This window comes from Myotis brandtii, unplaced genomic scaffold (assembly GCF_000412655.1).
Source record: "Myotis brandtii unplaced genomic scaffold, ASM41265v1 scaffold69, whole genome shotgun sequence".
Taxonomy (NCBI): domain Eukaryota; kingdom Metazoa; phylum Chordata; class Mammalia; order Chiroptera; family Vespertilionidae; genus Myotis; species Myotis brandtii.
The window spans coordinates 801,033-813,749 of record NW_005370700.1 but is presented as its reverse complement, the minus strand read 5'-3'; the positions used below and the strand labels follow the sequence as shown (position 1 = coordinate 813,749).

At 38.6% G+C, this 12,717-nt stretch overlaps 1 protein-coding gene across 3 annotated transcripts in view; it reads left to right on the top strand.

Annotated features, from left to right (window-relative positions):
* Nucleotides 1-12,717, top strand: part of ZCCHC2 (zinc finger, CCHC domain containing 2) — a 43,044-nt gene that overhangs the window by 8,922 nt on the left and 21,405 nt on the right. For all 3 annotated transcript variants that reach the window (XM_014529644.1, XM_014529645.1, XM_014529643.1), the window contains exons 4-7: nucleotides 3,097-3,209; nucleotides 5,475-5,569; nucleotides 8,336-8,419; nucleotides 10,449-10,506. The gene's annotated coding sequence lies outside the window, so the exon portion shown is untranslated. The remainder of the gene's footprint in view (nucleotides 1-3,096; nucleotides 3,210-5,474; nucleotides 5,570-8,335; nucleotides 8,420-10,448; nucleotides 10,507-12,717) is intronic.

Genomic DNA, 12,717 nt, shown 5'->3' with positions numbered 1-12,717 from the left:
CGTGCGCCTCCGTACCTCTGCACTTTACTTCCGCATTTCCTCTGAGTCTCAGTGTGCTTTTCTCTTTCCTTCTAGTTGTAGAATTTCCACTCAGCCAGCCTTCCTGTGGTTCTGGATGATGTCCGTTTTGTCTTTTAGTTGTATTTTTGAAGTGGTTGTGCGAGGCAGCAATTTCCGGTGTTTACCTATGCCGCCATCTTGGTTTCTCCCCCTATGGCTTATTTTAAACTAACTCTAGGGTAAGGGCTGAGAGCTCCACTTCAAGCTGGTGACCTAACTGCATGTAAAGATGGGGGTTATTAATTTCCAGTTGCCACAGGTCGTATGCCTGTGACATGTCAGCCTCAGACAGCATGGGGAGGAAGAGAGTGGTGGAAGGAGAGGTGTGTGAGCACTGTAGTTCAATGAGCTACTTTCTCCTCAGTACCCCGGAGGAGAAGGTAGCTCCTGGCTAGCAGCCTATTGAGGAATAAGGAAGGGCAACCCCATCCTGCCCACACATGCGCTTTTAAATTCTTTTCTACTTATTTGTGATTTCTCTCTCCATAGAATAAATTTATCCAAAACAGGCCTCATTTGGGTTAAAGAGCAATGTGCTTCATTTCCTTTTTTCTGTTGCCCTTTCCATGACCAAATTCTAGAGCTGAGGGTGGTTTGCAGGGGATAAACAGCTAAGGCTGAAATACCCTGCAGCCCAGCACTGCCAGCTGTCAAGGCTGGTTACTTAGGGAGTTAGAGTGGGGCTGCTACTTCCCTGTCCCCAGGTGCTGAGAGAGTACCTGACTGACCCTGGCCTGGGGCCTGGGCAGAGTCTGTCTCCCACTGGGTTGCCCTACACTTCAGCTGCTATTTGTCTTGACACATTTCATGTTCATCACACAATTTTTCTAAAACCTTAGTTACTTGAAAAAATACAGCTCCAAATAAGTAATTCATTCTTCAGAATCATGGTAATTAATGATTTCCCTGCTTAGGCAACATTTGAATATACTATTTTTCTAAAATAGGGCAAATGCCTTATCAAGTTATATGAAATAATTGGCAATATATTGTGAATGTGTAGAAATTAATTGTGTATTTAAAATACACTTTCAAATCTTCTATATATCGTTTTTATTTTTTACGTTCCTTTTAAAGTCTACAGAAGTTAAGAGCAAACGCTGTTCTTTTGACAGCATGTAATTCTAACTTGTATAGTTGCTGTTTAACCAAACCTCTAGTTTGCTGTAATGTGGAAGAGTGGGTTTGAGGCCAGTGCTTTCACATTCTTTTTCCCACAAATTGTGTCCTCCCAGCCACCTTTACCTGCCTCTCCTTAGCACCTGACACCCTCCCAAGTGTCGTGCCCACACTGCTGAAACAGTACCTAGGACAGGTGGAGTTTGAATATTTGCTGACTGAATGACTGAACAAGGAGTCACAAAAAATTATGATGAGGTCTTATAGGTGGTTATCCATTAGGCCTCAGTGTTTTTAAAGAACAGCTTGTGATAACGAGGTGTAAACCTCCCAGCACTCTGAGCCTATGCTATGCTGAGGCCCAGCCAGGGTGCCATAGGTGGGAGGCTAGGTGTGCAGGAACCAAGACCAAGAGGTGAGAAAGTCCAAAACAGTAACTAGAATAGAAGAGACATGATTAAAAGCTATATTTTTAGCAAATATGCCTTCTTCGAGGACTGGAAATAGTCTCTGAAAATTAAAGATAAAAACCACTTGAGAATAGATCAGTTTATAAATACTGATGACTGCACATCCACACTGCCCAGTTGTATGAACAGTCATTGAGCAGTTGAAAATGGATGTAGTAGAAGAGCGTTCAGCCATTGGTAGTGGAAAAAGACTTATCCATGAAGCTAATTTTCTTTGGTTGTGTATGCACATCCAGTAGAAATCGTATTTAAAATGGGGGTAATATATGACTAGTGTCCTAAATCTATTAAGAATAATATAAAATGTAAATATTGAAATGAATAGTAATTTCTTTGGAAAATATGTAGATTCAGAACTTATTTCTTCCTGTTAGTGGTGTGTGAGGGATGCCAGCAGAGTCTTCGACTTCAACAGGTTAATGAATGAGAAAGAACTTCATTCTCACATAACATCTTGCTTCCACAGTCTCACTGTGCCTAAAATTAACAATACTTTTTGCTACCTTTGAATTTTCCATTTCTGAATTGTTGACTCAGAATTCTGATTTGTCAGAAAAATACTTACTTTGGGTTCTGGTTTTCCAATTAAAATCAATATGTAAACTGACCATTTGTATAGATTATTCTATTCTTGGGGCTCCTTAGAGATTGTGTTAATGGTTCTATCCTTAATTTTAGGGAAAGTGCCAATAATTCAAGAGTAGCTAGCAAAGACTAGTTATCAAAAGTAAAATTTAAAACCTTGAATTCTTGAAAGACTTGGAAAGTTAGTTTTTTATAGAATTACTTTATTAAGAACTTTTCAAAGTAGTTACTAAATATATTGTCTTAAAATTCTGTTTTTAACTTAAAAATTTTCTTGTCCAAGTGATGATTTTGTGTGTGATTTCCTATACAGTGCTCTGAGGGTACCTCCATCACATTGAGGAAAAGGTTACTAAATCTGTAATTAGTGGGTTGTTTTTTAAAATGTAAATTAAATTAAGAGTTTTTACCCCATTTTTCACACCCAGTTCTTTATTTGGTGTCTGGCACAGGTAATCTGGCATTACCTGCGATTCAGGGTAAAAGGAGGCACAAAAGTGATAACTAAAGGCAGAGATAACACTTTTCAGAATACTATTTGAGGATAAAAATAATACTAGCTTCACTATGCAAAATGTTCCCTTTAACTGAAGAAGTTTGGTGTGGGTGAGACTTCACTGTGGTGTGTGAGGTATTTGCAAGTGTGTTCCAGAAGCTTGTTGAATGCTGCTGGGTGACCCTGCTCCCTGGGAAGCCCCGAGGTGTGTCTGGAGGGCAGATGGTGGGTCTCCTAGTTTTGAAGATTTAGAAAAGGAACTGCTTTGGGGTGGTTCTTGAGCAGGTGGCATTTATTTGCCCCTGTGCCTGGGTTTACCAAGCAGGTGAGAAACTTAACCCTGACCATGCTCTTTCTATTTTCCAGCTTCCCAAGGAACTGTCTTCAGAGACTTTTGACAAGACCATCCTGAGAGCCCTGAATCAGGGGTCACTGAAGCGGGAGGAACGGCGACATCCTGATCTAGAGCCCATCTTAAGGTAATAGTTCGCCGAACACTGCACTCAGTGTCACAGACGGCATCACCGCTGTCCAGAGGACTTGAGGCAGATCACAGAGTCTTTCTCTGGAGCACTTTTTAACATGGTCGTCTTATCCTTATGTTGTTTAGGTCTTGACTCACAGTAAGACACCAAACTAATTCTTTTATCATTTGTTCTCTTTACCTCTCTGAAATCAGAAATGATTGTTTCTAAAATATGCAAATATTCAGTGAAACCTCTTTTTTCCCCCCAGAGGGGGAGTCATTTTTTAATTTATTTGTATGGCTAGCTTGTGATCTCAACACCATTAAAATGTTAGATACTTCATTCTCAGTTTGTGAGTGTTAGATTTGTATCATTTGTCCCTTAAGAAATACAGAAGTTATAATAGATAGGGGACAGTGCAAATGAGAAATAGGTAATGGGTTTATAAGTGAAGTAGAGACAGGTTGGTACAGCCCACCCTGCGTTCAGTCTGTACCCTGATTTCAAGCCTGGGCCTGTACCTCAGGTGTGGTTCCCATAGTGGACTTGCAATTAGTGTGTGCAGGTAGGATTTGGGCTGTCTCTTGGAACTCAAGCCTTGAATCAAAGTTGTGCCTGCTTATGGTTTTGACCAACTGGTTTGTAAATGTAAATGGAGAATCCACTGACTCTGGATTTTAATCCCCAATTTTAGGTAATGTGTTCAGACCTGGAAATTTAGATTAGCTCCTTACTTCATATCTCAACTTTTCTTCCATTTATTTCCTTTATTTGTCTTCCTGTTGAATATTTACCTCCACGTTTTGAGTGCCAAGAAGCAAGTTTGCTTTATGTATAAAGCAACTTTGGCCCATAAGGGTCATATCTTAGTGTGGAACTTAATGACTTTATAATTAATCTGAATGATAGGTCAAAAACCTTGGGAAAGAGTTTAAGAATTAAAATTTTAAGGGAACATTTAAACTGTTCAAAAACAGCCCTGGCTGGTTTGGCTCAGTGGATAGAGCGTCGGCCTGTGGACTGAGGGGTCCTGGGTTTGATTCCGGTCAAGGGCACATGCCTGGGTTGCAGGCTCAGTCCCCAATAGGGGGCATGCGGGAGGCAGCCAATCAGTGATTCTCTCTCATCATTGATGTTTCTATCTCTCCCTCTCCCTTTCTCTCTGAAATCAATAAAAATATATTAAAAAATAAAAATAAAATAAAGTGTTCAAAAACAATGGAAGGGGATTTGTACATTAAGCATCAGGGTGACAGTTTAATTTACATATATTTTTGAGTGTCATAACCTTGAAGAATTGGTAGGATTGCCTATGAGGAAATTGAAGCTGAAAAGCTTGTTTAGGATGATTCAGCTTTTCAGTAGTTGAGCTGGTGTTCAGATCAGTAAGTAAACATTCCATTAGACCAGCGGTTCTCAACCTGTGGGTCGCGACCCCTTTGGGGGTCGAATGACCCTTTCACAGGGGTCGCCTAAGACCATCGGAAAACACATATATAATTACATACTGTTTTTGTGATTAATCACTATGCTTTAATTATGTTCAATTTGTAATAATGAAATTGGGGGTCACCACAACATGAGGAACTGTATTAAAGGGTCGCGGCATTAGGAAGGTTGAGAACCACTGCATTAGACTATGCTGTAACTGCCCCTTTTTGTAGGGTCCCTTTTGTAGGGAAGACCTCCCGTTGGAATATTTTAATTGTATTAATAAATATGAGGAATTCTGGTTTTCAAAGATAACAGCCTAGAGTCATGGTGTGATACACATTGGAGTGAATCATTGCTTAGTCATGCCTTGGGATATAGTAGTAATGCTTGGAACTGACCTGACCACTACGCTCCATAGTTTCCCGGACTCTTAGCGTCCCAGACTTCCCACCTCCTGTGTTCAGAGTGTAGAAAGGTTTTTTTCATGATACACCAAATAATGAAAAGTTACACCTATGAGAACTGTACTTTTTCTGAGCAGAAAGGCTGGCCCACTTGGGCAAAAGGCTGAAGTAGTATACACCTTTTGCCAGAATTGAAACCTTACCATTAGATTATACAAAATTAAAAATAAGCCTATTTATTAGATTCTTGCAAATAAGTTTTGTTAACTTTTATTCAGTTCCTTCTGTGGGAAATATATTAGAAAATAATATTCATTTTCTTCTATTTTTTTAATACCTGAATTAAACTGATACTTAGGTTTGCTTTACAGTCTAAACTGTGACTTTTGTGTATTTATATTAGATGAAATTAACAAATCTCCTTTCTTTTTATATGCAGGCAGCTATTTTCAACCTCATCACAAGCTTTTCTCCAGAGTCAGAAAGTCCACAGCTTTTTTCAATCCAGATCCTCAGACCCTCGACACAGCCTCAGTAAGCATCCTGCTTCTCTGCAGAAGTCTGGTGTTTTCTTGCTTGGGTTTCCTGCTTCACCATGCCATCTTGTATGGGGTTGTCATTTCAGTTAATGTCAAGGAATAGTAGCTTACAATTAAGAAACATTGGTAGATTTAAGTGAATTTTATGCTGCAGTTTTAAAGAAAATAATGTGTAAAAGCTACTGTCACAAAACAGACTGATTCCAAGGCTGGGGACAAGTCTCTTGAACTCATGGGCATTCAGGTTCACCAGGTTCCTTACAGACCTTGCCACAGTGCTGGTTGCTTGATGTATAACATTCTCTTATACTCCGCCTTTCCCCCTGTGTCCCCTATTCCCATGATGAACTCCCAGCCTCCCAGGCTGCAAGTTTTTCCTCTTCCTATGCAGTCATTTAAAGGCCAAGCCACACCAGACAAAGGACGCCCTCTCCTTACCAAGCTCGTTGTTGTCAGTGAGGCTTTTTTTTTCTTTCTTTCATGAAGGAACTATACAAAGCCTAGCTCTTCTCTTATATTCTAATTTCTCACTGTGCTTTACCCTATCTCAGGATTATCTCAGAGATCAAATTGTTAATCCCCTATTCAAAACCTTCAGAGTTGGAAGGCTGGGCAGTCACTCAATACACCTGCCATTTCCTGTCCTAGTGTTCTGGCTCATTCTGCACCCAAACTTAATATGCTGCTTTTGTCACAGCCTGTTAAACTCACACCTATTTTAAGACCCAACTGAAATATTACCTCATGAAGTTTCTAGTTTTTTTCTTATGTTCCTGTAGTTTGATTTTGCCCTTATGTTTCAGCATTCATCACAGTCTGCCTTGTGTTTAGTTTTATACACATCTATCTCAGCTACCTTTTAAAAATAATATTTTGCCAGTAACATTTTTGTGTGCTTTAGGAGAATTTCTGCTAATTTTAAGCACAGCCACTATAGCAAGTAGCTGAGTTGTGTTTTTTTAATCTTCTGTTTTAAAAAAAGTCATATTTTCCTGTATTTAAAGGGGAAAGAAAATACATGTTTTCTCAATTTTAGGTGGGAAAGAGGTAAAAGAATAATATGATTGGATATTATAACATATGGGTTAATTTTTAAAGTTTTGAATCATCTGTGTGTGTATATGTATGCCTTAAATATTTTAAACAGATAAGTAGCAATTAGAATTAATGACTCTTTAATACTAGACTAAGATAAGATGAACAACTCCATGGTTAAATTTACATCTGAATAGGGACAATAGCTTTTAAATATATATATATTTTTTTATTGATATCAGAGAGGAAGGGATAGAGAGAGAGAGAGAGAAACATCAATGATGAGAGAGAATCATTGATTGGCTGCCTCCTGCACGCCCCCTACTGGGGATCAAGCCTGCAACCCAGCGTGTGTCCTTGACCCTGGGACCCTTCAGTTCACAGGCTGACGCTCTTATCCACTGAGCCAAACCAGCTAGGGTGACAATAGCTTTTTAAAAAGAGAATCCTGGTCATTCTAGAGCAGTGGTTCTCAACCCTCTGGCCTTTTAAATGAAGTTCCTCATGTTGTGACCCCAACCATAAAATTATTTTTGTTGCTACTTCATAACTGTAATTTTGCTACTGTTATGAATTGTAATGTAAATATCTGATATGCAGGATGGTCTTAGGCGACCCCTGTGAAAGGGTCGTTCGACCAGCAAAGGGGTTGCGACCCACAGGTTGAGAACCGCTGTTATAGAGTATATAGATTTAACAATCAGTGCTTTCTCCTTACACCAAGTTTAAGTACTTCTTATTGACTACTTACTTATAAATCATGCCTGATTAGTTCTAAAAAGGCATTGGTGCACAAAATTAAACTTTTAATTCAGGCTTTAATAGGCTGCCCAGGAAAACTCACCCAAGTGAGTAGTATATACATAAATGACAGAAAACTCATCTTGAGAGCTTAGTAGTATTTAAATGACATGAGCAGTGAATGCTAAAGAAGCTGGTAGATCTTGTTTTAAGATATCAAGTTGTTGTGAAAATAATGTCTTAAAGTACACGTTTTGAGATTATGGACAATCTGGTCAGGATGTTGAAACTGTTTCACCAAAGAACATGTTACTGTCAAAGTTCATTTACCCTCGCTCTTTTGAAAAATAACAGCTTTACCTTTTTATCCCCTGTGGGAGAGAGAGCAACATTCCACATCCTGACAACTGAGAAAACAAATATTAAATTCCTAAATGACTTCAAATGTTGAACTCTGGAATCCTGCTGGATTTTCTGTATTTAAAAGGAAAACTAATCCATTGCTCTAACCGTGTTTTCTGTGGGTCAGTGCTGGTCCACAAATGGTTGTCACTGGACTGTGATAGAGGAACGAAACTGAGAGTAGACACCTACTCTTTTGATATTGCCACAACATTATTACTGTATTTTATAAAAGTAATGACCCACAACAAATTAGACATTTAAAAAAGTTTCATAACACTACAAATGTTTGAGAAGCATTTGAGCATGCAGGGTAGGGGTGGGGATGGGGGACTGACAGATGTCAAGCATCTGCTTCAGTCCTGTGGTTTTTATGAGGAGAACTGTCTCCACAAATCAGGGTCCCCACTCCTAGCCCAGTGTTTTGTGCTATGTCATTTTATTTCTTAAAGGTCCTATGTGGTAGTAATGTTCTCTGTTACTAACTCCACTCTAGCCTTCCCTGGGAGAAAAATAATCATTATATTTGTTTTCTTTATCATAATTTTCCTAAAAAGTTAATTGTATTAAATACTTCCTACAGATAATTTACAACCTTCTCTGAAGACTTCCAAGATATTAGAACACTTAAAAGAAGACAGCTCAGAAGCTTCAAGTCAAGAAGAAGGTAAATGTCAATTCACTGGAATAAGTCCTTATTCCTGGTTTTAGAACAGGGATAGACAAACAGACCATTAGAACAGGTTAAGGAGCTGAGAAACAGACGTATGGAAACTTGGAATGTGACAGGTAGCATTATAAATAAGTAGGGAAAGAATACACTATCCAAGCTTTCCAATAAAAAATCCTACCCTATATGATAAAAGCCTATGTGGTGGTGACGCCCTCACGCCATAGCATCCCATCACCAGGAGGCTGCATGCACGGCAAGGTGTGCGCCGGTGGGCGGGGACTTGACGCTGTGAGCGTGGTGCGGAGGCGGGTCCCACGACTCGGTGCGCCGAGGCCCGGGGTCCTGTGGGTGCCGGCAGGGGCTTGATGCTGCGAGAGACCCCCCCCTCACCCCCGAGTGCATGAATTTTGTGCACTGGGCCCCTAGTATATATGTAATTAGATGTGAATTACAAATTACATGTAACATATAAACTTAATGTAATATGTAAGATATAAAGCTTAAACATTTAAACATTAATGTCTGGGATAAGAAGACTTTCTTGACAAGGTGAAGCATGACCTGCATGCCCAGTGTGGTTTAGTGATTGAGCATTGACCTATGAACTAGGAGGTCACAGTTTGATTTTTGGTCCAAGTATGTGCCTGAGTTGCTGGCTCAATCCCCAGTTGGTGTGGGGGGGCATGCAGGAGGCATCCAATCAATGATTCTCTCTCATCATTGATGTTTCTATCTCTCCCTCTCCCTTCCTCTCTCTAATCAATAAAAATATATTAAAAAATACTAATACAATATACAGATGACATATTATAGAATTGCACACCTGAAAACTATATAATTTTATTAATGTCACCCCAATAAATTGAATAAAAATGAACAAAATCGATAGATTGCTCAACCAGTTGCTATGACATGCACTGACCACCAAGGGGCAGACACTCCAACCAGTAGGTTAGCTTGCTGCTGGGGTCTGGGTGAGAGGACCATGCATGCTCTGGAGCCCTCCCGCAGTCCCTTCCTGGCTGGCCGGCCCCCATGGGCCCCGATTGGGACTGGGCGAGACAGCCCCAATCGCTGACCAGACCGAGGAACCCCACCCGTGCACGAATGTGTGCACCAGGCCTCTAGTTTTAAAAATAAAAAACAATGAGATGTCCTTTCACATTCTTTGGATTGGCAAAACATTTTTTTTCTGACATCAAGGATATGAAGTAATGGGAATTCTCATCTGCTGATGGGAATATAAATTGTCACAACTATTTTGGACAGAAATTTGACATTGTGTAGTGAACTTAGAGGTAATTACTTTTATGCTACTGCCCGGCAATTTTACTTCTGTGAAAATTGTCTATGTGTCAGGGGTCAGGGACTGAGATTCTCAAGGTACCATTATGTGTAATAGCAAATGGATATTAACACAAATGCTTTTAATGTTAATGAAGTTATAAGTAAATTGTGACATACTCATATTCATGCTAGATGACATTTAAAACAATTATAGTATATTCAAACATGGAACACCACTGAATGTGTTTGTCAATACATATATGGGTAGTTAAAATAAAAAGCAGTCACTGAAATATTTTCACTAGTTCACCTCGGTAGAGAGAGGGAGTTGAATGGAAGAGGGCCTTCAGTTGCTTCTGTGATATTTTGTTTCTTAATAAAAAGAGGCATAGAGATATCTGAGAGGTGGGTACATGGGTGTGTGTTATATTAATAGATGTATATTTTTAATATTTGAGGCACTTCACTTTTTTAATTGTTTAAAAAAGGAGCTTAAAATTGAATGTTATAGTTTTGCAGTGGCATGCTCCCAGTAAACGTTCATAGTTTTGGAGGATAGTTAAGGAAATTCAGTCATTTATTGTATCTTTTGAAAAATTTATTCTTTAACGAATTTTCTCTGAAAAGCACTCTGTAAGGTCTGTCGACAATGTTAATATCACATAAATTAGTTGCATGATCCTGTTGGACTTTTACAGAAGCCTTTAGTATAACAAATTTTTTTCCTCCACTCTAGATGTATTACAGCACACCATAATACATAAGAAACACACCGGGAAGAGTCCCACAGTGAAGTAAGTATCTAATTCCTAAAAGGAGAGATGTCTGTGCATTTTAAATCAGTATCTCATTTACTTTAATTACTGATAAATAGTTGGCTAAAATTCTACCATTTTATTATTTGCTTGTTATTTGTTGTATATTTTCTCTGTTTTCTCCTTTCCTCCTTTTTTTAAAAATTCTTTTTACTTTTATTAGCCTTGATCATTATACATTGTTTTTCAATTATGCTAGTGGTTGGTTATCCTGGAGATTATATTGTACATCTTTAACTTATAAAGATGTGATATTCGTTGTACTTGTACCACATACCATGTGAAGATCTCCAGTTACTTCACTTATCTTCTCCCAACTTACAAACTATAGCAGTCATGTATTTTAATTCTGTCTATATTTTAAACCTCATGAAACCTTTTTTTATTAGTTTAGCATTGACCTTTCCATTGTTCTTCATTCCTTCCTGTGTGTCTAGTTACCCATCACTGTTCATTTTCCATCTAATTGAAGAAACTTTGAGTTCTTTCCTATAATCATATCTGCCAGTGGTGAACTCACTTTGTTTTTATCTGTAAAAAATATTTATTTTGCCTTTATTTTTGATGTACATTTTTCCTGGGTATAAAATTCTAGGTTGGCAATTATTTTCTGTTAGCACTTTGAAACTCTACCTCATTTTATTGCACTTCACAGATATTGTGTCATGTACAAATTGAAGGTAAGACCCTCCACCAGCATAAAGATTTTAGCTTGCTGAAGACTCAGATGGTGGTTAGCATTTTTTAACAATAAAGTATTTTTTAATTAAGGATGCACATTGTGTTTTTATACATAATGCTATTTATTGCACACTTAATAGACTACAGTATAGTGTAAACATAACTTTTATATGCACTGGGAAACCAAAAAATTTGACCTGCTTTATTGTGATACTTGTTTTATGGCTGTGGTCTGGAACCAACAATATCTCTGAGGAATACCTTTAGTTTTACTGTCTTCCAGTCTAATGCCTTTGGTCCCTTACATCATATCCCCTTAGCCCAGCTCTGATTTCTTCTGCAAATTACATAAAGTCAGTCATTTATACTATTTCTGACTCCCTTCACATTACTGTTGTCCCACCACAAGCCCTTACCACAAGATTTTCCACCTTCTGCCCCAGGACTTTTGCAGATTCTTTGGGCCTTGCTTGGCCCTCAAGAAGTACAAGTTAATTTGCCTGGGGGGTGGGGTCAGTTGTCAACTGATGGGGGAGATCCAGCTTCCTGTCCTTTGGGTAGATAACTCTGAGAGGTCGCAGCTGGTTTAAGCTGCTGTTGCTTATAGTGGCACCCTTAGTAATGGACCCCCTCACATTGGTTTTTCTTCCTCTCCTACTTCATTCACCCATTCCTTGATCCCGTTTCCTGGGATCACCCCCCAGATTAACTATGAAATTACAGATCCTGTTTTTTTTAGGGGAAACTCAAATTTAAGACAGCTGGCATCCATTGTTTAATCTTATAGTTGCTCTTTGGAAGTTTGTGTGCATTTTCCAGCTCTTTTTAGATTTTTCTCATTGTCTGGTTTTCAGTAGTTTTTCTACAATATGTTTGTAGCTTTCTTTGAATGAATTCTGCTTCATGAAGTCCGAGCTATTGTCTCTGCAGATATTACTTCTTCCCTATTCTCTTCCTCCCTCTTCTAAGACTTGGAGTACCTATGTTAGACTTTTCACCATGTCCCACGTCTCTTAAACTTTTTTTGCATTTTCCATATTTTTTCCCTCTCAGTGCTCCAATCTATTTTCTTCTGACCATATTTCCTCTTCACTGATTTTTTTCATCTATCCATTCATTTCTTAATTTTATTTCATTTTACAGTTCTAGAATTTAAATTTGGTTCTTTTTTATATTTCTCAGTATTCTTGTTATATTTCTCATTGATCCTGTTAAGCACTATTGTTTAAAAATCCACCCACAGTAACTTCATTCTGGATTCTCTTTGTGTCTATTTCTATTGTCTGTTCCCTTTCAGTCACATTATCGTATCCCTTCTCATGCCTTAGATGTATGTAGTACTTAGTGATTCTCTCAAGATTGGGGTTACACTCCAACTATAAGTGGTGTAGGATGGCCATTGCACAGAGTCTAAAGACAATACACAACTGCTATTTTTTTAAAAATCTTTATTGTTCAGATTATTACAGTTGTTCCTCTTTTTTCCCCCCATAGCTCCCCTCCACCTGG